This window comes from Bombina bombina, chromosome 3 (genome assembly GCF_027579735.1).
Source record: "Bombina bombina isolate aBomBom1 chromosome 3, aBomBom1.pri, whole genome shotgun sequence".
In the NCBI taxonomy this organism is placed as follows: domain Eukaryota; kingdom Metazoa; phylum Chordata; class Amphibia; order Anura; family Bombinatoridae; genus Bombina; species Bombina bombina.
The window spans coordinates 716,185,745-716,206,866 of record NC_069501.1 but is presented as its reverse complement, the minus strand read 5'-3'; positions in this window follow the sequence as shown (position 1 = coordinate 716,206,866).

Sequence of the window (21,122 nt, the reverse complement as noted above, 5' to 3'; positions counted from 1 at the left end):
CCCTTATTCGCTGAAATTAGAAAACTCATGACCGAATGGACAAAATATAAAATATCCCTTTATGGCAGAATTGTTACCACGAAAAGGACAATCTTGCCAAAACTACTTTATCTTTTTCGGTCCCTACCAGTTTTCATACCAATTTCTGAACTTCACAAACTGCAAAAAGACATTTTAAACTTTATTTGGCAAGGAAAGAGAGGAAGAATTAACAAAAAAAATCATGCTTACACATAGACATAAGGGTGGGGTGCTACAGCTAATCTCGTACTATTATGCAGCCAGATTGGTGCAAACAACTCATTGGTATAAAGTGAATAATTTGTCGCAATGGGCACAACTTGAAACTGATATGTTAGACATAGAGCAGATCCATATAATTCTTTGGACACCAAAACAACACAGTCTCCCACAGGGGAAAAAATTATATACATTTTACATACCATGTTCATTTGGGGCACATTAACTAACAAATACCCAAGTGTCACTAGAGGTAACACCTCTAGTGACACTTCACACTATAATCACAGAATAGGTACAAAAAAATGCAAACAAAGGATTACACAGAATCGCAGACATATTACGGAATAATAGAATTATCACATACGCACAATATCAGGAGCTGGGGGAACCGGAACAGAATTCATGGTACCACCATCTACAGCTGAAATCAAGGGCTCAAGAAATACTAGGGGCAAAGGCACTTTCAACAAATACACAGTTTGAGTTACTATGCTTGTCTAAATCTCCTGTGAAAGGCTTGATATCAAAAATACATACAATAATTAGTAAGTCACATACAGACAGTAAAACATCAGTAATGCTTAGATGGGAGAGAGACTTAGGCAAAACCTGGGACATAGAAGATTGGGTAGAAAACATAAACAGAGGCTCACAGCAAAAGCGTCACTAAAAGAGAACTGCTTGAAAGTAGTATTTGGTTGGCACTATTACCCTACTAGATTCTGCAATCCAGACGAACCAGACTATGCTATAGAGGATGTGGGGAAATAGGATCATACAGACATATGTGGTGGGACTGCCTGGGGGTTCAGGAAGTATGGTTACACATATCTGCATTATTGAGTACAATTTTTGATAAAAACATTACACTCACTCTGGAACAAGCACTGCTTCACTTCCCAGTACCAGGCGTGATAGAGAAATACTCTAAATTAATTAATATGATATGTACTATTACTAGAATAAGAATTGCAAGATACTGGAGGAAAGAACCACCAAATCTAAATTATATACTGAAACAGATTGAGTATCATTATCATATGTATAGTACTACTGCAACTATCTTAAATTCCAAAGACCTGTTCCTGGACCGGTGGGAACCATACATTATGTACTATGAACCTAGATAGCAGATACATAATCAAACTGTTGAGACCAGGGTGTAAAGAAATATACTTAGGCATAATTTGGACTGTTTATTGACACCACTACTGTCTATGAAAATATAGTTAATCTTGATACCCTGTAAGCAATTATAATAGGTAACTTCAAACCTTATGGAGTCGATGAGGATGAAACAGGAACTGCTTATTTTACTTTATGTTACTATATTCCATCTCATGTCCTATTATCTGTAACTATCATTGATAATAATCTTAATGAGATAATGATTGATAATAAACTGATTGTGTTGACTGAAAAACATGTAAAAAACAATAAAAACAGAATTTATGCTTACCTGATAAATTACTTTCTCCAACGGTGTGTCCGGTCCACAGCGTCATCCATAACTTGTGGGAATATTCTCTTCCCCAACAGGAAATGGCAAAGAGCACAGCAAAAGCTGTCCATATAGTTCCTCCCAGGCTCCACCCCCCCAGTCATTCGACCGACGGTTATGAGAAAAAAAGGAGAAACTATAGGGTGGCGTGGTGACTGTAGTGTATAGAGAAAGAAATTTTTCAAACCTGATTAAAAAACCAGGGCGGGCCATGGACCGGACACACCGTTGGAGAAAGTAATTTATCAGGTAAGCATAAATTCTGTTTTCTCCAACATTGGTGTGTCCGGTCCACAGCGTCATCCATAACTTGTGGGAACCAATACCAAAGCTTTAGGACACGGATGAAGGGAGGGAGCAAATCAGGTTACCTAAACAGAAGGCACCACGGCTTGCAAAACCTTTCTCCCAAAAATAGCCTCCCAAAAATTTGTAAAATTTGGCAAAAGTGTGCAGAGAAGACCAAGTCGCTGCCTTACATATCTGATCAACAGAAGCCTCATTCTTGAAGGCCCATGTGGAAGCCACAGCCCTAGTAGAGTGAGCTGTGATTCGTTCCGGAGGCTGCCGTCCAGCAGTCTCATAAGCCAATCGGATGACGCTGTTCAGCCAGAAAGAAAGAGAGGTAGCAGTAGCTTTTTGTCCTCTCCTCTTACCAGAATAAACGACAAACAAAGAAGAAGTTTGTCTGAAATCCTTTGTTGCTTCTAAATAGAACTTTAAAGCACGGACTACATCTAAATTGTGTAACAAACGTTCCTTCTTTGAAACTGGATTCGGACACAAAGAAGGAACAACTATTTCCTGGTTAATGTTCTTGTTGGAAACAACTTTTGGAAGAAAACCAGGCTTGGTACGCAAAACAACCTTATCTGAATGGAACACCAGATAGGGTGGGTCACATTGCAAAGCAGATAATTCAGAAACTCTTCTAGCAGAAGAAATAGCAACCAAAAACAAAACTTTCCAAGATAGTAACTTGATATCTATGGAATGTAAGGGTTCAAACGGAACCCCTTGAAGAGCTGAAAGAACTAAATTTAGACTCCAGGGAGGAGTCAAAGGTCTGTAAACAGGCTTGATTCTAACCAAAGCCTGTACAAATGCTTGTACATCTGGCACAGCTGCCAGTCGTTTGTGTAACAAGACAGATAAAGCAGAAATCTGTCCTTTCAGAGAACTCGCTGACAATCCCTTATCCAAACCTTCTTGGAGAAAGGAGAGAATCCTAGGAATTTTAATCTTACTCCAGGAGAATCCCTTGGATTCACACCAACAGTTATATCTTTTCCATATTTTATGGTAAATCTTTCTAGTCACAGGTTTTCTGGCTTGGACCAGAGTGTCTATCACTGAATCTGAAAACCCACGCTTGGATAAAATCAAGCGTTCAATTTCCAAGCAGTCAGCTGCAGAGAAACTAGATTTGGATGTTCGAATGGACCTTGTACTAGAAGATCCTGTCTCAAAGGTAGCTTCCATGGTGGAGCCGATGACATATTCACCAGGTCTGCATACCAAGTCCTGTGCGGCCACGCAGGAGCTATCAGAATCACTGAGGCCTTCTCCTGTTTGATCCTGGCTACAAGCCTGGGAAGGAGAGGGAACGGTGGAAACGCATAAGCTAGGTTGGACGACCAAGGCGCCACTAATGCATCCACTAGAGTCGCCTTGGGATCCCTGGATCTGGACCCATAGCAAGGAACCTTGAAGTTCTGACGAGACGCCATCAGATCCATGTCTGGAATGCCCCATAATTGAGTCAACTGGGCAAACACCTCCGGGTGAAGTTCCCACTCCCCCGGATGGAAAGTCTGACGACTCAGATAATCCGCCTCCCAGTTGTCTACTCCTGGGATGTGAATTGCAGATAGGTGGCAGGAGTGATCCTCCGCCCATTTGATGATTTTGGACACCTCTCTCATTGCCAAGGAACTCCTTGTTCCCCCCTGATGGTTGATGTAAGCTACAGTCGTCATGTTGTCTGACTGGAATCTTATGAATCCGGCCTTCGCTAGTTGAGGCCAAGCCCGGAGAGCATTGAATATCGCTCTCAGTTCCAGGATGTTTATCGGGAGAAGAGACTCTTCCCGAGACCATAGACTCTGAGCTTTCAGGGAATCCCAGACCGCGCCCCAGCCTAATAGACTGGCGTCGGTCGTGACAATGACCCACTCTGGTCTGCGGAAACTCATTCCCTGGGACAGGTGATCCTGGGTCAACCACCAACGGAGTGAGTCTCTTGTCATCTGGTCTACTTGAATCGTTGGAGACAAGTCTGTATAGTCCCCATTCCACTGCTTGAGCATGCACAGTTGTAATGGTCTTAGATGAATTCGAGCAAAAGGAACTATGTCCATTGCTGCAACCATCAGCCTTACTATTTCCATGCACTGAGCTATGGAAGGCTGCAGAATAGAGTGAAGAACTTGACAAGCGTTTAGAAGCTTTGGCTTTCTGACTTCTGTCAGGAAGATCTTCATTTCTAAAGAATCTATTATTGTTCCCAGAAAGGGAACTCTTGTCGACGGAGACAGGGAACTCTTTTCTACGTTCACCTTCCACCCGTGAGATCTGAGAAAGGCTAGAACAATGTCTGTATGAGCCTTTGCTTTGGAAAGAGACGACGCTTGGATTAGAATGTCGTCCAGATAAGGTGCCACTGCAATACCCCTTGGTCTTAGGACCGCTAGAAGGGACCCGAGCACCTTTGTGAAAATCCTTGGAGCAGTGGCTAGCCCAAATGGGAGAGCCACGAACTGGTAATGTTTGTCCAGAAAGGCGAACCTTAGGAACTGATGATGATCTTTGTGGATAGGAATATGTAGATACGCATCCTTTAAATCCACGGTAGTCATAAATTGACCCTCCTGGATTGTAGGTAAAATTGTTCGAATGGTTTCTATTTTGAACGATGGAACTCTGAGAAATTTGTTTAGAATTTTTAAATCCAGAATTGGTCTGAAAGTTCCCTCTTTTTTGGGAACTACAAACAGATTTGAGTAAAACCCCTGACCTTGTTCCACAGGTGGAACTGGGTGTATCACTCCCATCTTTAACAGGTCTTCTACACAATGTAAGAATGCCTGTCTCTTTATTTGGTTTGAAGATAAGTGAGACATGTGGAACCTTCCCTTTGGTGGAGGTTCCTTGAATTCTAGAAGATAACCCTGAGAGACTATTTCTAGTGCCCAGGGATCCTGAACATCTCTTGCCCAAGCCTGAGCAAAGAGAGAGAGTCTGCCCCCTACTAGATCCGGTCCCGGATCGGGGGCTACCCCTTCATGCTGTTTTGGTAGCAGCAGCAGGCTTCTTGGCCTGTTTACCCTTGTTCCAGCCTTGCATTGGTTTCCAGGCTGGTTTAGTCTGGGAAGCGTTACCTTCTTGTCTAGAGGCTGCAGAGTTGGAAGCCGGTCCGTTCCTGAAATTGCGAAAGGAACGAAAATTGGACTTATTCTTAGCCTTAAAAGGTCTATCTTGTGGGAGGGCATGGCCCTTTCCCCCAGTGAAGTCTGAAATAATCTCTTTCAATTCTGGCCCAAAAAGGGTCTTACCTTTGAAAGGGATATTAAGCAATTTTGTCTTGGAAGATACATCCGCCGACCAAGACTTTAGCCAGAGCACTCTGCGCGCCACAATTGCAAACCCTGAATTTTTCGCCGCTAACCTCGCTAACTGCAAAGCGGCGTCTAAAATAAAGTAATTAGCTAATTTAAGTGTGTGAATTCTGTCCATGACTTCCTCATACGGAGTCTCCCTACTGAGCGACTTTTCCAGTTCCTCGAACTAGAACCACGCCACTGTAGTGACAGGAATAATGCACGAAATAGGTTGAAGGAGGTAACCTTGCTGTACAAAAATCTTTTTAAGCAAACCCTCCAATTTTTTATCCATAGGATCTTTGAAAGCACAATTGTCCTCAATAGGAATGGTCGTGCGCTTGGCTAGTGTAGAAACCGCCCCCTCGACCTTAGGGACTGTTAGCCATAAGTCCTTCCTGGGGTCGACCATAGGGAACAATTTCTTAAATATAGGAGGAGGGACAAAAGGTATGCCTGGCTTCTCCCACTCCTTATTCACTATGTTCGCCACCCGTTTAGGTATCGGAAAAGCATCAGGGTGCACCGGGACCTCTAGGAACTTGTCCATCTTGCACAATTTTTCTGGGATGACCAGATTGTCACAATCATCCAGAGTAGATAGCACCTCCTTAAGTAATGCGCGGAGATGCTCTAATTTAAATTTAAATGTCACAACATCAGGTTCTGCCTGCTGAGAAATTCTTCCTGTATCAGAAATTTCCCCATCTGACAAAACCTCCCTCACTGCCACTTCAGATTGGTGTGAGGGTATGACAGAAAAATTATCATCAGCGCCCTCCTGCTCTACAGTGTCGCGCTTTCTCTGAAATGCTGGCATTTTGGATAAAATATTAGCTATGGAGTTATCCATTACTGCCGTCAATTGTTGCATAGTAACAAGCATTGGCGCGCTAGAAGTACTAGGGGTCGCCTGCGCGGGCATAACTGGTATAGACACAGAAGGAGATGATGTAGAACTATGTCTACTTCCTTCATCTGAGGAATCATCCTGGGCAACCTTACTATTTGTGACAGTATGACACAATTATCACACATATTTGAAGGGGGAACCACATTGGCTTCCATACATACAGAACATGAACTATCTGAAGGTACAGACATGTTAAACAGGCTTAAACTGGTTAATAAAGCACAAAAACTGTTTTAAAACAAAACCGTTACTGTCTCTTTAAATGTTAAACAGGGCACACTTTATTACTGAATATGTGAAAAACTATGATTACCAAATTTTCACCACAGTGTCTTAATGCATTCAAAGTATTGCACCCCAATTTTCAAGCTGTTAACCCTTAAAATGTGGAAACCGGAGCCGTTTTAACCCCCCTACAGTCCCAGCCACAGCCTTTGTTGCGACTTCACCAATCCCAGGGGGGTATACGATACCAATTGAAGCCTTCTAGGAAGTTTCAGTGGATACCAGACCTTCACACATGCAGCTGCATGTACTATACTCAAAAGTAACTGCGCAATAATGGCGCGAAAATGAGGCTCTGCCTACTACAGTGAAAGGCCCTTCCTGACTGGGAAGGTGTCTTACCAAGTGCCTGGCGCTAAAAACGTTCCCCAATATTAAAAAAGTGTGAAATTCACTTCAAACTGCATATAATACTTAAATAAAGCAATCGATTTAGCCCCTAAAAGTGTCCACCAGTTTATAGCCCATAATAAGCCCTTTATTCTGTTGAGTCTAAGAAAATGGCTTACCGATCCCCATGAGGGAAAAATGACAGCCTTCCAGCATTACAGAGTCTTGTTAGAAAATGACTAGTCATACCTTGAGCAGAAAAGTCTGCAAACTGTTCCCCCCAACTGAAGTTCTCTCAGCTTAACAGTCCTGTGTGGGAACAGCAATTGATTTTAGTTACTGCTGCTAAAATCATACTCCTCTTTTAAACAGAACTCTTCATCTCTTTCTGTTTCAGAGTAAATAGTACATACCAGCACTATTTTAAAATAAGAAACTCTTGATAGAAGAATAAAAAACTATAACTAAACACCACATATTCTTCACCATCTCCGTGGAGATGCTACTTGTTCAGAGCGGCAAAGAGAATGACTGGGGGGGCGGAGCCTGGGAGGGACTATATGGACAGCTTTTGCTGTGATCTTTGCCATTTCCTGTTGGGGAAGAGAATATTCCCACAAGTTATGGATGACGCCGTGGACCGGACACACCAATGTTGGAGAAAACATTTCAACATAAACATGTGTATGTATATATATGTATATATATATATATATATATATATATATATATATATATATATATATATATATATATATATATATATATTTATTTATTTATATATATATATATATATATATATGTATAGATGTGTGCACACGTGTATTTAATTATTTATGTGTTTTACTGTATATTTGCTGTACATATTTAACATTCCAATGTTCTTCATACAGGATAATGTACTTTATACTGGTAAATACATATCTCTATATATCGACATATACCTATACCTATATATCTATTCCTATAGATATAAAGGTATAAATATGTATTTTACATTAACTGTATCAGATATATAGAAACATATATGTCATAATAAAAAGTTATTATTTTCTATGTGAAGGAATGTAAAATATGTGTAACGCGCATTGGGGTTTGCGGTGTTTGATTAGCACACAAGAAGAATTGCTAACCTCAATGTGCATTATTTAAATATTATATATAAAATATTTAAAAATAATCCATAGAATATATATATTTTACAATATGTATAATATTCTTTTTTAATAATTATTAATGTTTTTTAATGTTTTATAATTAAAGGGACATGAAATGTTTTTTCTTTCATGATTTAGATAGAGAATACAATTTTTAAAATGTTTTTAATTTACTTCTATTATCAAATTGTCTTAATTCTCATGCTATTCTTTGTTGAAGAGATACCTAAATAGGCAGAGTGCCCGTGAAGCACTACATGACAAGAAATAGTGCAGCCACCTAGTGCTCTTGCTAATGTATAATATTGTTGCAAAACTGCTGCCATATAGTGATGCAGAAATGTGAACACTCTTGAGCTTATGTACCTGTTTTTTAATAAAGGATAACAAGAAAACTAAGAAAATTAGATAGTAGAAGTAAAGTTGTTTAAAATGGTATGTTCTATCTGAATCATGAAAGAAAAAATTGGAATTTTATGTCCCTTTAATATTTCAGTAACATGCATTGAAGCTAGCAATTTTTCATTTGCGCTAACTCGGCCATGTTACCCCTAAATCGCTAAAATAAATGCATATTACGCATATTTTACATTCCTATGTTCTTCACAATGAAAATAATGTACATTTATTTTTTAAATATTTATTTCTATATAAATATCTGATACTGTTAATGTAAAAATAGATATATATGCGTAGAAATAGATACATATGCGTAGAAATAGATACATAGGTAGAAATAGATATATATGCGTAGAAATAGATACATAGGTAGAAATAGATATATATGCATAGAAATAGATACATAGGTAGAAATAGATATATATGCATAGAAATAGATACATAGGTAGAAATAGATATATATGCGTAGAAATAGATACATAGGTAGAAATAGATATATATGCATAGAAATAGATACATAGGTAGAAATAGATATATATGCGTAGAAATAGATACATAGGTAGAAATAGATATATATGCGTAGAAATAGATACATAGGTAGAAATAGATATATATGCGTAGAAATAGATACACAGGTAGAAATAGATATATATGCGTAGAAATAGATACACAGGTAGAAATAGATATATATGCGTAGAAATAGATACATAGGTAGAAATAGATATATATGCGTAGAAATAGATACATAGGTAGAAATAGATATATATGCGTAGAAATAGATACATAGGTAGAAATAGATATATATGCGTAGAAATAGATACATAGGTAGAAATAGATATATATGCGTAGAAATAGATACATAGGTAGAAATAGATATATATGCGTAGAAATAGATACATAGGTAGAAATAGATATATATACGTAGAAATAGATACATAGGTAGAAATAGATATATATGCGTAGAAATAGATACATAGGTAGAAATAGATATATATGCGTAGAAATAGATGCATAGGTAGAAATAGATATATATGCGTAGAAATAGATACATAGGTAGAAATAGATATATATGCATAGAAATAGATACATAGGTAGAAATAGATATATATATGCATATAAATAGATACATAGGTAGAAATAGATATATATACGTAGAAATAGATACATAGGTAGAAATAGATATATATACGTAGAAATAGATACATAGGTAGAAATAGATATATATGCGTAGAAATAGATACATAGGTAGAAATAGATATATATGCGTAGAAATAGATGCATAGGTAGAAATAGATATATATGCGTAGAAATAGATACATAGGTAGAAATAGATATATATGCATAGAAATAGATACATAGGTAGAAATAGATATATATATGCATATAAATAGATACATAGGTAGAAATAGATATATATACGTAGAAATAGATACATAGGTAGAAATAGATATATATGCATAGAAATAGATACATAGGTAGAAATAGATATATATGCGTAGAAATAGATACACAGGTAGAAATAGATATATATGCGTAGAAATAGATACATAGGTAGAAATAGATATATATGCGTAGAAATAGATACATAGGTAGAAATAGATATATATGCGTAGAAATAGATACATAGGTAGAAATAGATATATATGCGTAGAAATAGATACATAGGTAGAAATAGATATATATGCGTAGAAATAGATACATAGGTAGAAATAGATATATATGCATAGAAATAGATACATAGGTAGAAATAGATATATATGCATAGAAATAGATACATAGGTAGAAATAGATATATATGCGTAGAAATAGATATATATGCGTAGAAATAGATACATAGGTAGAAATAGATATATATGCGTAGAAATAGATACATAGGTAGAAATAGATATATATGCGTAGAAATAGATACATAGGTAGAAATAGATATATATGCGTAGAAATAGATACATAGGTAGAAATAGATATATATGCGTAGAAATAGATACATAGGTAGAAATAGATATATATGCGTAGAAATAGATACATAGGTAGAAATAGATATATATGCGTAGAAATAGATACATAGGTAGAAATAGATATATATGCGTAGAAATAGATACATAGGTAGAAATAGATATATATGCGTAGAAATAGATACATAGGTAGAAATAGATATATATGCGTAGAAATAGATACATAGGTAGAAATAGATATATATGCATAGAAATAGATACATAGGTAGAAATAGATATATATGCGTAGAAATAGATACATAGGTAGAAATAGATATATATGCATAGAAATAGATACATAGGTAGAAATAGATATATTTAGAAATATGTATTTACAATAAAAAGTACATTGTTTTGTGTGTGAAGAACACTGGAATGTGTAGTATTCATAACTCCTGTCGGGTTAGCGCACGAGCAATAGGTAATGCATAAAGGAACAATGTCGGCACACCCGGTTAAAAACTTGATCCTTTTATTGACACATTAAAATGTAACAGGTAGAAACATACATCTCACGCATTTAAGCAACACAGCGTTACTCATAGATGCTTATACATACAGTGGGGCCTATGTATCAAAGGTCTTGCGGACCTGATCTGACAGTGTGGATCAGGTCCGCAAGACCTCGCTGAATGCGGAGAGCAATACGCTCTCTGTATTCAGCATTGCACCAGCAGCTCACAAGAGCCGCTGGTGCAACGCCGCCCCCCCGCAGACTCGCGGCCAACGGGCCCGCTGGCAGGGAGGTGTCAATCAACCCAATCATACTTGATCGGGTTGAATTGTGGCGATTCCTGTCCTTCTGCTCAGAGCAGGCTGACAGGGTTATGAAGCAGCGATCTTTAGACCGCTGCTTCATAACTGCTGTTTCTGGCGAGTCTGAAGACTCGCCAGAAACACGGGCCCACAAGCTCCATACAGAGCTTGATAAATGCGCCTCAGTGATTCAACTCATTATTTAAAACCAAAACCTGCACATTATTTGTTGGACTGGTCACATGATATAAACTATATAGAATTTGTTCTAAAGGTGGTATAGTGAATTCTATTATTAAACATAGTATCAAGAGCTCATTCTAGATATAAACTAGTCATTTTGTAACCATGTGGTTATATATAAGCAATAAATATCATTTGTTCAACCTTAACCATAAAACAGAAAGTTGAAATTTTCTTCAAGCTGTAATTTATCACCCTTAATATATAGTTATGCATGAGCAATAGGTGTCTGGTTTTTCTTCTGTGCTCTCCATGGACTTCTATAGGGAGAATAAGTTAACGCAGTTGCGATATTTGGCTAGCACACAAACTTTTTGCTTTCAACTTGTAATATGTGTGTTACCCAACCCGCGCAAAAAGCCTCAGTCTGTCAAAGTTTACGCTTGAGCGGGAGTGCTAGTTAGTTAGCTGTTTAGGGGACATGATTGAGATTTGAGAATGAGTTTAAGGGTTTGGGCTCATGGTGATTAAGGGGTGAATTGTTTTTAGGGAGCTATTGCACTGGGGGTCTCAAGTTCATTGACTCTGTTTTAGTGAACTGCATATGATTTAGACTTCATTCTTTTACCTGTGATTTAGCACACATTCTCCAAATGTTAATAGTGGGGGATAAGTCAGCCAGAATCTACACACAGAATATGTAGGTCTGCTCTTATTTTGACTCTCATACATGCTTTGTAAATGCGTGCCCCCTCGTGAAAAAAAAATGCCCCCCTATTTCATTCGTTCTGGAGCCAACATTGGTAAGAAGTAGTCTTACCTAAGATGTCTGATAGTATAATCCAGTTTACCTGAAATACTGAGCTAAGCCTGGATTCAGAAGTGTGTGATTGATGAACTGGCATATTTGTTTGAAAGGGAAAACTTTTCTTAGCAGAATTACAGTAATTTCTTCACATATTTGTTAGAGGTTAAAACAAAGGAACTGGAAAGTACAACTGAAATAATGGTTGGAGTTCTATCCATATTCAATATTTTAATAGATTTCTAAAATGTATTAGAACTAAAAATTAAAACATTAAACTCAATATTTTAACTACTCTTTGATAAATGACTTGATTCACTAAATAGAAATGGTTCTAGTTAAAGGGACATGAAACCCAATTTTTTTCTGTTTTGATTCATATAGAGCATATAAGTTTAAGCAACTTTCTAATTTACTTTTAATATCTAATTTGCTTAATTCTCTTGGTATTCTTTGTTGAAAACAAAACCACAATACATTGCTGGGAGCTAGTTAACACATTGAGGCCCATTTATCAAGCTCCGAATGGAGCTTGAGGGCCCGTGTTTCTGGCGAGCCTGCAGACTCACCAGAAACAGCAGTTATGAAGCTCTAAAGACCGCTGCTCCATAACCCTGTCCGCCTGTTCTGAGCAGGCGGACAGAGATCGCCACAATTCAAACCGATCGAGTACGGTCAGATTGATTGACACCTCCCTGCTGGTGGCCCATTGGCCGCGAGTCTGCAAGGGGCGGCATTGCACCAGCAGCTCTTGTGAGCTGCTGGTGCAATGCTGAATACGGAGAGCGTATTGCTCTCCGCATTTAGCGAGGTCTTGCGGACCTGATCCGCAATGTCGGATCAGGTCCGACAGACCTTTGATAAATAGGTCTCATTGGGTGAGCCAATAACATGAGGCATATATTTGCAGCCACCAATCAGCAGCTCCAGAGCCTACTTAGGTATCCTTTTCAACAAGGAATGCCAAGACTACAAAACAAATTAGATAAAATAATTAATTGGAAAGTTGTTTAAAATCATGTGCTCTATCTGAATAATGAAAGAAAGAAAAAAAATGTGTTTCACGTCCCTTTAATATCTACACAAAAGCAAATTTGAATGACAAAAAAATGCTGCATGTTTTTCAGCATTTATGCCACTATATATTGTCTTAGATCAATTTAGAAAAATAAAAAATAAAATTAGCAAATAATATTCTGGTGATCTTTCCAGCAGTGCAACAAATAAATTAATCCTTTTGCTTTGTGGGGGGAAATCACTCTTATTTATCCTGCACATCTTCAAAGAGTCAAATCTTGCCTCCAGCTGCATTTTACAACCATAAAGTTTAAACATCAAAACTATTTTACAAAGTAAATGATCTTAAAACCATTTACAGAATTATTGATATGCTGTATCTGTGAATTGACTTTAAAGATCTCTCCATTGACTAGGTATGGTGGATAGTTATTCATTTTTAATAAGCTGTTATGCTACCTGTATTGCAACAGACAGCTTTTATTGGTACATTTCCATTCCTTAGTTTTACAAGCTCATGGTTTATATATGTGAGCAGAACAACTGATTTATTGAAGTTACTTTATGGTGGCCTGGAGTCCCTCAGGATACTTGGGGAAACAAGTAGTGGCATCTCAATGAGTCTATTGTACAGATGAAATTTTAAATAAAGACATAGATTCTATGCACGCTGAACTTCTATTAGATTTCAGACATCTATTTGCCTTTTTTTATCTTGAATAGGATTTTTTTTATTTAGTGTTTTTTTTTAAGTATTCAACTTGAGAACAAACCAAAAAAGATAAGATCAGGAACAGAATGTGGAACTGAAACTTTTTTATGTCATTTTAAAATATAGTTTTTCAGTAAAATAATATTACTTGAAGCCATGATAAACCAAAATTACAAACTTAATAAACATGTAGCTGCACAGATCATTTAGAAATACTTACAGAGCAGAACTGTTTGTTTTAAACAGTTTTTTCCACTTTTTTAATTCTTCACGGCAGATTTACTAAAGTGCGGATGGACATGATACGATTTAGCGTATCATGTCCGCCGCACATCAATAAATGCAGACAACATAAGCTGTCTGCATTTATCATTGCACAAGCAGTTCTTGTGAACTATTTGTGCAATGCCACCCCCTGCAGATTCGCAGGGGGTGTCAATCAGTCCGATCGTATAGGATCGGGCAGCCTCAGAGGCAGCAGACAAGTTATGGAGCAGCAGTCTTTAGACAATTCAGGTTAGGTGGTAATTTTCTTATTATTTTTTAAACAACGTGTCTGTTTTGTTTTATTGCATGGGGTTTCCCTTCCATATAGTTTTATTAGTTAGTTTAATGTCCCAAATGCATTAATAAAAACAAGAAATTGAGGAAATAAATAAAATATTTCTTTTACGCTTCACATGTATTAACGATAATATTAAAGGACCAGTAATTACAATAGATTTGAATAATCAACAGATGCATAATAACCAGACAATGCACTTAGTCTGAACTTCAAATGAGCAGTATATATTTTTTTCTGACAAATTTAAAAGTTATTTCTATTTCCACTCCTTCTGTACCATGTGACAGCCATCAGCCAATCGCAAATGAATATACATATAGTCTGTGAATTCTTGCACATGCTCAGTAGGAGCATGTGGTGGCAGTGTCTGGGCAGCAGATTAGGGGTTAATAAGTATAATGTAGGTGGCGGCGGTGTAGGGGGGGCAGATTAGGGGTGTTTGGACTCGGGGTACATGTTAGGTGTACACGTTCCCATAGGAATCAATGGGATATTGTGTTGCAGCGAACATAAGCTCTCGCTGCTTTCCGACTCCCATTGATTCCTATGGCATCCGCTGCCTCCAAGGCGGCGGATTGAAAACAAGGTATGCTGGGCCGGAATAGTGCCGAGCGTACCTGGTAGATATTTGATAGCTTCCAAAAGTAGTCAGATTGTGCCGAACTTGCGTTCGGAACATCTGTAGTGACGTAAGCATCGATCTGTGTCGGACTGAGTCCGCGGATCGTATGTTACATCACCAAATTCTACTTTTGCCGGTTGTAGGGTTTTGATAACTAAGGCGAATCAGGCTTGCCACAAATACGCTGCAGAATTCCAGCGTATTTGCGGTTGACGGCTTGATAAATATGTGCCAAGGTCTTAGTTTTCTATAATTTGATTACATTTAATAACCCATTTTCTTCATCTATAATATGGATTCACATTGTCATTATAACATTTTGATCAAGTATTATTTGACTGCAGATAACATATTTCTTTACATGTTCATACGTATATTGAAACCATTTTAATGACCATTTAAAACCTTTGGTTCTTATAAACTGATAATTAAGTATAATTAAACACAATGAGCTAGATTACAAGTGGCATGCTAAATAATTTTTTCTCTTGCGCGCAAGCACTGCTCAATTGTATTACAAGTTGAAAGTAAATTGTTTGCACGCAAGCGAAACCTTAAAGGGACACTGTACCCATTTTTTTTTCTTTTGTAATTCAGAAAGAGCATGCTATTTTAAGCAACTTTCTAATTTACTCCTATTATCAATTTTTCTTCGTTCACTTGCTATCATTATTTGAAAAAGAAGGCATCTAAGTTTTTTTTTTGGTTTCAGTACTCTGGACAGCACTTTTTTATTGGTGGATGAATTTATCCACCAATCAGCAAGGACAACCCAGGTTGTTCACCTAAAATGGGCCAGCATCTAAACTTACATTCTTGCATTTCAAATAAAGATACCAAGAGAATGAAGAAAATTTGTTAATAGGAGTAAATTAGAAAGTTGCTTAAAATTTCATGCGCAATCTGAATCACGAAAGAAAATATTTGGGTACAGTGTCCCTTTAAGCACTAGTTTCAAGAGTTGGGATATTGCGACCCTTACTAACTTCTTTTCCCCATAGACTTTAGTGGAGTGCACTTTTAAAAAAAAAACTAAAGAAAACTAACACTTATTGCTTGCATTACTAGCCTGACACTTGCTTTAGACCTAAAGCGCTCACATCCGAAGGTAGTTGTGAATATTTTTACTTTCCAATTGTATATAATATATATATATATATATATATATATATATATATATATATATATATATATATATATATATATATATATATATATATATATATACTGTGTATATATATATATATACATATATATATATATATTTATAATTATTTTTTTGTAATATATATTTATCAAAAGTTTTATTGATGGGGCGGAGCCCACACCAAGCCTGATACTAATATTTGGAAGCAAATCTCAAGCTCATTAAAGTTGAGGTCTCCTATCCAACCCGCCCGGCAGAGTGTCTTCGGACCTCTGTCGTTACAAGGTACTTTGAGAATACTGATCCTGCTCATATTTAATGGGGATTTATTTTCTAAGCATACCGGATGGAGGTAGAGGAAGCTATCTTGCTTGAACAGATCGCCAGTATATTAGATGAACATTTTGCATGACTTAGGAGTGAAGTAACTTCTGCCTCGGGAAATGGCAGAGGCGTAATTCAGCAAAACAGCGTGGACATAGTAAACATGGTAACGCCTAGCCTGAAGCCTATTGAGGTAAGGAGCCTTTTAGTAAAAAGGCAGAAGGTGATATAACCAACAGATGAGTGTCACCGAGAGAGAGTGCTAACACTAGATACACTGAGTGTCTTAAAAAGATGGGTGCGATTTACTCTACTACCGCGCCAACCCAACTTCTTACCGTTCCTATGTTCAACTCATATAACGCATGTGAGTCAACCTGCTCAAAAGAAACAAGAGGCCCAGCACAATACCTCACTGAAAGACATCCCTATCCTTCAGGTTGTTAAAACGACACCAAAGCGAGAATGGCGAATGCCTAACAAGGTGAATAGCCAGCGGCTGTCCCACACAGTTTTGAATTCAGCTTGTTAAGGGACTTTAGTTCTCAATGGCTTTTTACGAGGAGATACATCCAGAAATACAGTCAAGACTGCTCAAACCTTTATTGCGGCTCCATACATCCCAAACCCTATACTGTTGTGCCTGAGACTGGCGTGGTTAGCCGCTAAACATAACAACACATTGAATATGTAGGTGAGCAGTAAACTCTTCACAGCTTCTTATAAATTTGGACACCTTATCTCCTTAGATTTCTTATCTCTTATCTGGGAACTTAGCTGGGTCTGGACTCACAACTAATAACCGCCTGAAAACTAAGGCTAAATTGCAGTATTTTTGTCTTGCTATGTAAGAACAATATAATGCTTAACCATAGTTACACTGTTTTCACTAAGTAATGGCTTGTTAAAACAGCTGAAGCAGTGATCTGTACACTTCATGTATTTTTGTTTCCTCTTTATATTTTTATTAGTTATATGCATGCTACAAGAGCTGAGCTCTTACATTCCATATATGCGCACGATAATCATATAAAGTTTCACTTATCCAGAAGTAGTAATTGTAATTCAATATTGCCTTAACTTGATATATTCAGTTGTACTTAAATGCACCTCATACTTTTTCTCAATTGAGGTGGTTTATTGGGGTCTCGCTGTCTGCGGCCAGGACGGCGGGATCCCAGCATCAGTGAATTATAAGACAGTATATTGCATTTAAACACAGGATTAAGATGGTCGGTCTGCTAATAATCCTAACTTGGAGACTCTAATCTGCTTAAATAATAAGAATAGTAGGCCAAGTGTTATGCTATATTACTGTACCATCTAAGTACAACCTATTGAAAACCTATAGCTTACACTATACAATGTATATACCATAGGCGAACCATTGACTACTGTCTGGATCTATACAACTACTAAATAGATATCTGCATGAGCCTAGCAATGTCTCTTTCCAGACATATATACACACGTATAATACGCCCCTTCTAATTCTAGTGACAAAAGACTGTTATTCATAGTATAATGCTAGATATATCCCCATACACTAGACTCCTCCGGTAAACTAGCATTAACAGAAAGAAAGTTTTCTTTTCCCCTTTCATAACAAACATACAGTGAAATATAATGAAAACCTGAGGTCCAGATATTGAGACCAAAAAGTGGTCTCCTATAATTAAGGTAGCCTTCTGTTTTTGTCATTTTTTTACATATGGTTTGAGGTCCAAGAGTGGCCTATTAGAATGTTAAGTAGGTTTGAAATATTTTCATTGGCATACTTTTGAATTGTTTTTCTTTACTTCTTATTACAGCAACTTTATATATTGCTAGTTATATGCCATATAGACAGCAGACATTGTTTATTACATACGCACTTTTAATATGTAATCCATATGATGTACCTTGTTACAAGTAATTTTAGAATGCAACTGTAAAATGCTGTTATGATTTATTTGTATGCCAAAACTTTACCTCAATAAAAAAAAAAAAAGTTTATTGATACGTCAAAACTTAATGATACCTCAAAATCCCCTGTGAGTGCATTCTCTTTGGTATTTATCATTTACCTATTTGCACCCAGGATAGCTGACCCAGGAGGGTGGATTCACTTTTTGGAGTGTATGTGTTTATTTATATATATTATATACACTCACTTTTTGGAGTGTATGTGTTTATTTATATATATTATATACACTCCTTTGAGGAGTGGCTACAAATCAAGAGAAAGTTAATACCAGGACAGAAAAAGCACTCCAAGAGGCCAACCACCAACCCACAGGAAGTGTAAGGGATCTATTCACCATCAGAAACACATCCCTGCATACTCCAGGAGGTTAACGAATACTATAAGAGGCACTACAGCTGGATACAAGGAGGAAATCCAATCATCTATATATACCCCCCAGTGCGGCATACTTACCTCATTCGATTGAGGTAATATCTGGTAAGGGTATTATATACCATCTATAACTGTATATCAACTACATCTGGAGATTCACTACGAACCATATACATTTTTAGGACTCATATGAACATTGTTTCTGAGTTCATATATTTTATATGCAAATTTTAGCTGGACTTTCATTTATTTTATTTATTTTTTGTTTATTTTATACTCCTTACATACCCCAACAGTATATTGGACATATAGGCGCTGTATCAATCCTTGAATATACATTTACTCTTACTGTCTAGGGCTTCACATCCCTCCCAGTATTTGTCCCTATATAGCTGCCACTATTTCCTATTCATTTTTGACTAGCGCCTACTACAGAGTATCACTTGTATCAACTCAGTTCGCTGAGGAGACACATATAATAAATATAATATAATAAATATAATATATATAATAAATATAATATATATAATAAATATAATATATATAATAATATAAATATATAATAATATAATATATATAATAATATAATAAATATAATATATATAATAATATAATATATATAATAATATAATATATATAATAATATAAATAATAATAATATAATATAATAATAATATAATATAATAATAATAATAATATAATAATAATAATAATAATATAATATAATAATAATATAATATAATAATAATATAATAATAATATAATAATAATATAATTATAATATAATATAATATAATATAATATAATATAATATAATATATATATATATATATATATATATATATATATATATATATAAAACACATACACTCCAAAAAGTGAATCCACCCTCCTGGGGTCAGCTATCCCTGGGTGCAAATAGGTAAATGATAAATACCAAAGAGAATCTATACATATATATATATATACATATATATATATATACACCACGTCAAGGTCCTTTCCAATACCTGGGACCCTAAAACAGCCACACAATTGCAAGCTCTCAAATCCAAACTAAACTGAGAACAAGGGAAGGGTGCACAGGCTTATGTAATCACCCGAGACATATACAAAACACGGAAGGGGGACTGCACTCTCATACTGGTCCGTATGTGTACCCGGACTGGTATGAGAGTGCAGCCCCTTCCATGTTTTATATGTATATGTATATATAATATATATATATATATATATATATATATATAATATATATATTATATATATATATATATATATATATATATATATATATATATTATATATATATATATATATATATATATATTATGCAAAAATACAAGTATGAATATCTATTTAAAAATACAAAGAACATTTTTCTACTATGTGAAGAACATTGGAATGTTAAAATATTTACATTAACTACACAGTAAAAACTTTATTAAATATTACAATTATTAAAAAGGATTTTTAAAGTTTTAAAGTATTTGATATATATATATATATATATATATATACACACACATACACAAACACATCATACTCCTTTCCATTTGAAAACCTTGTCATATACTATATACTTTTAACCCCTATAAACATTTTTTAATAATATTTATATTAATAATTTTTTATCAGACAATGCATTTATGAGTGTAACATTTTATTTAAATGTATTTATGTTGTGTTTGGTGAACTTTTGTTTAACCCTTACACTTTACGCTAGGTCTTCATTTGAGCTAACCCGATGCACTCTAATTTAGTTTGTGCTAATAAACGGCTAGATTTAGAGTTCTGCCGTTAGCCGTCAAATCCAGCGTTAGGGGGCCCTAACGCTGGTTTTGGGCTACCGCTGGTATTTAGAGTTGTGTAGGTGAGGGTCTAACGCTCACTTTCCCAGCCGCGACTTTTCCATACCGCAGATCCCCCTACGCCATTTGGCGTATCCTATCTTTTCAATGGGATCTTTCTAACACCGGTATTTAGAGTCTTGGCTGAAGTGAGCGTTAGAAATCTAACGACAAAACTCCAGCCGCAGAGAAAAGCCAGGAGTTAAGAGCGTTATGGGCTAACGCTCATAAAGCTCTTAACTACTGTGCTCTAAAGTACACTAACACCCATAAACTACCTATGTACCCCCTAAACCCACTCTATTAATTGTTTTAACCCCTAATCTTCCGACCGCAAACCGCCGCAACCTACATTATCCCTATGTACCCCTAATCTGCTGCCCCTAAC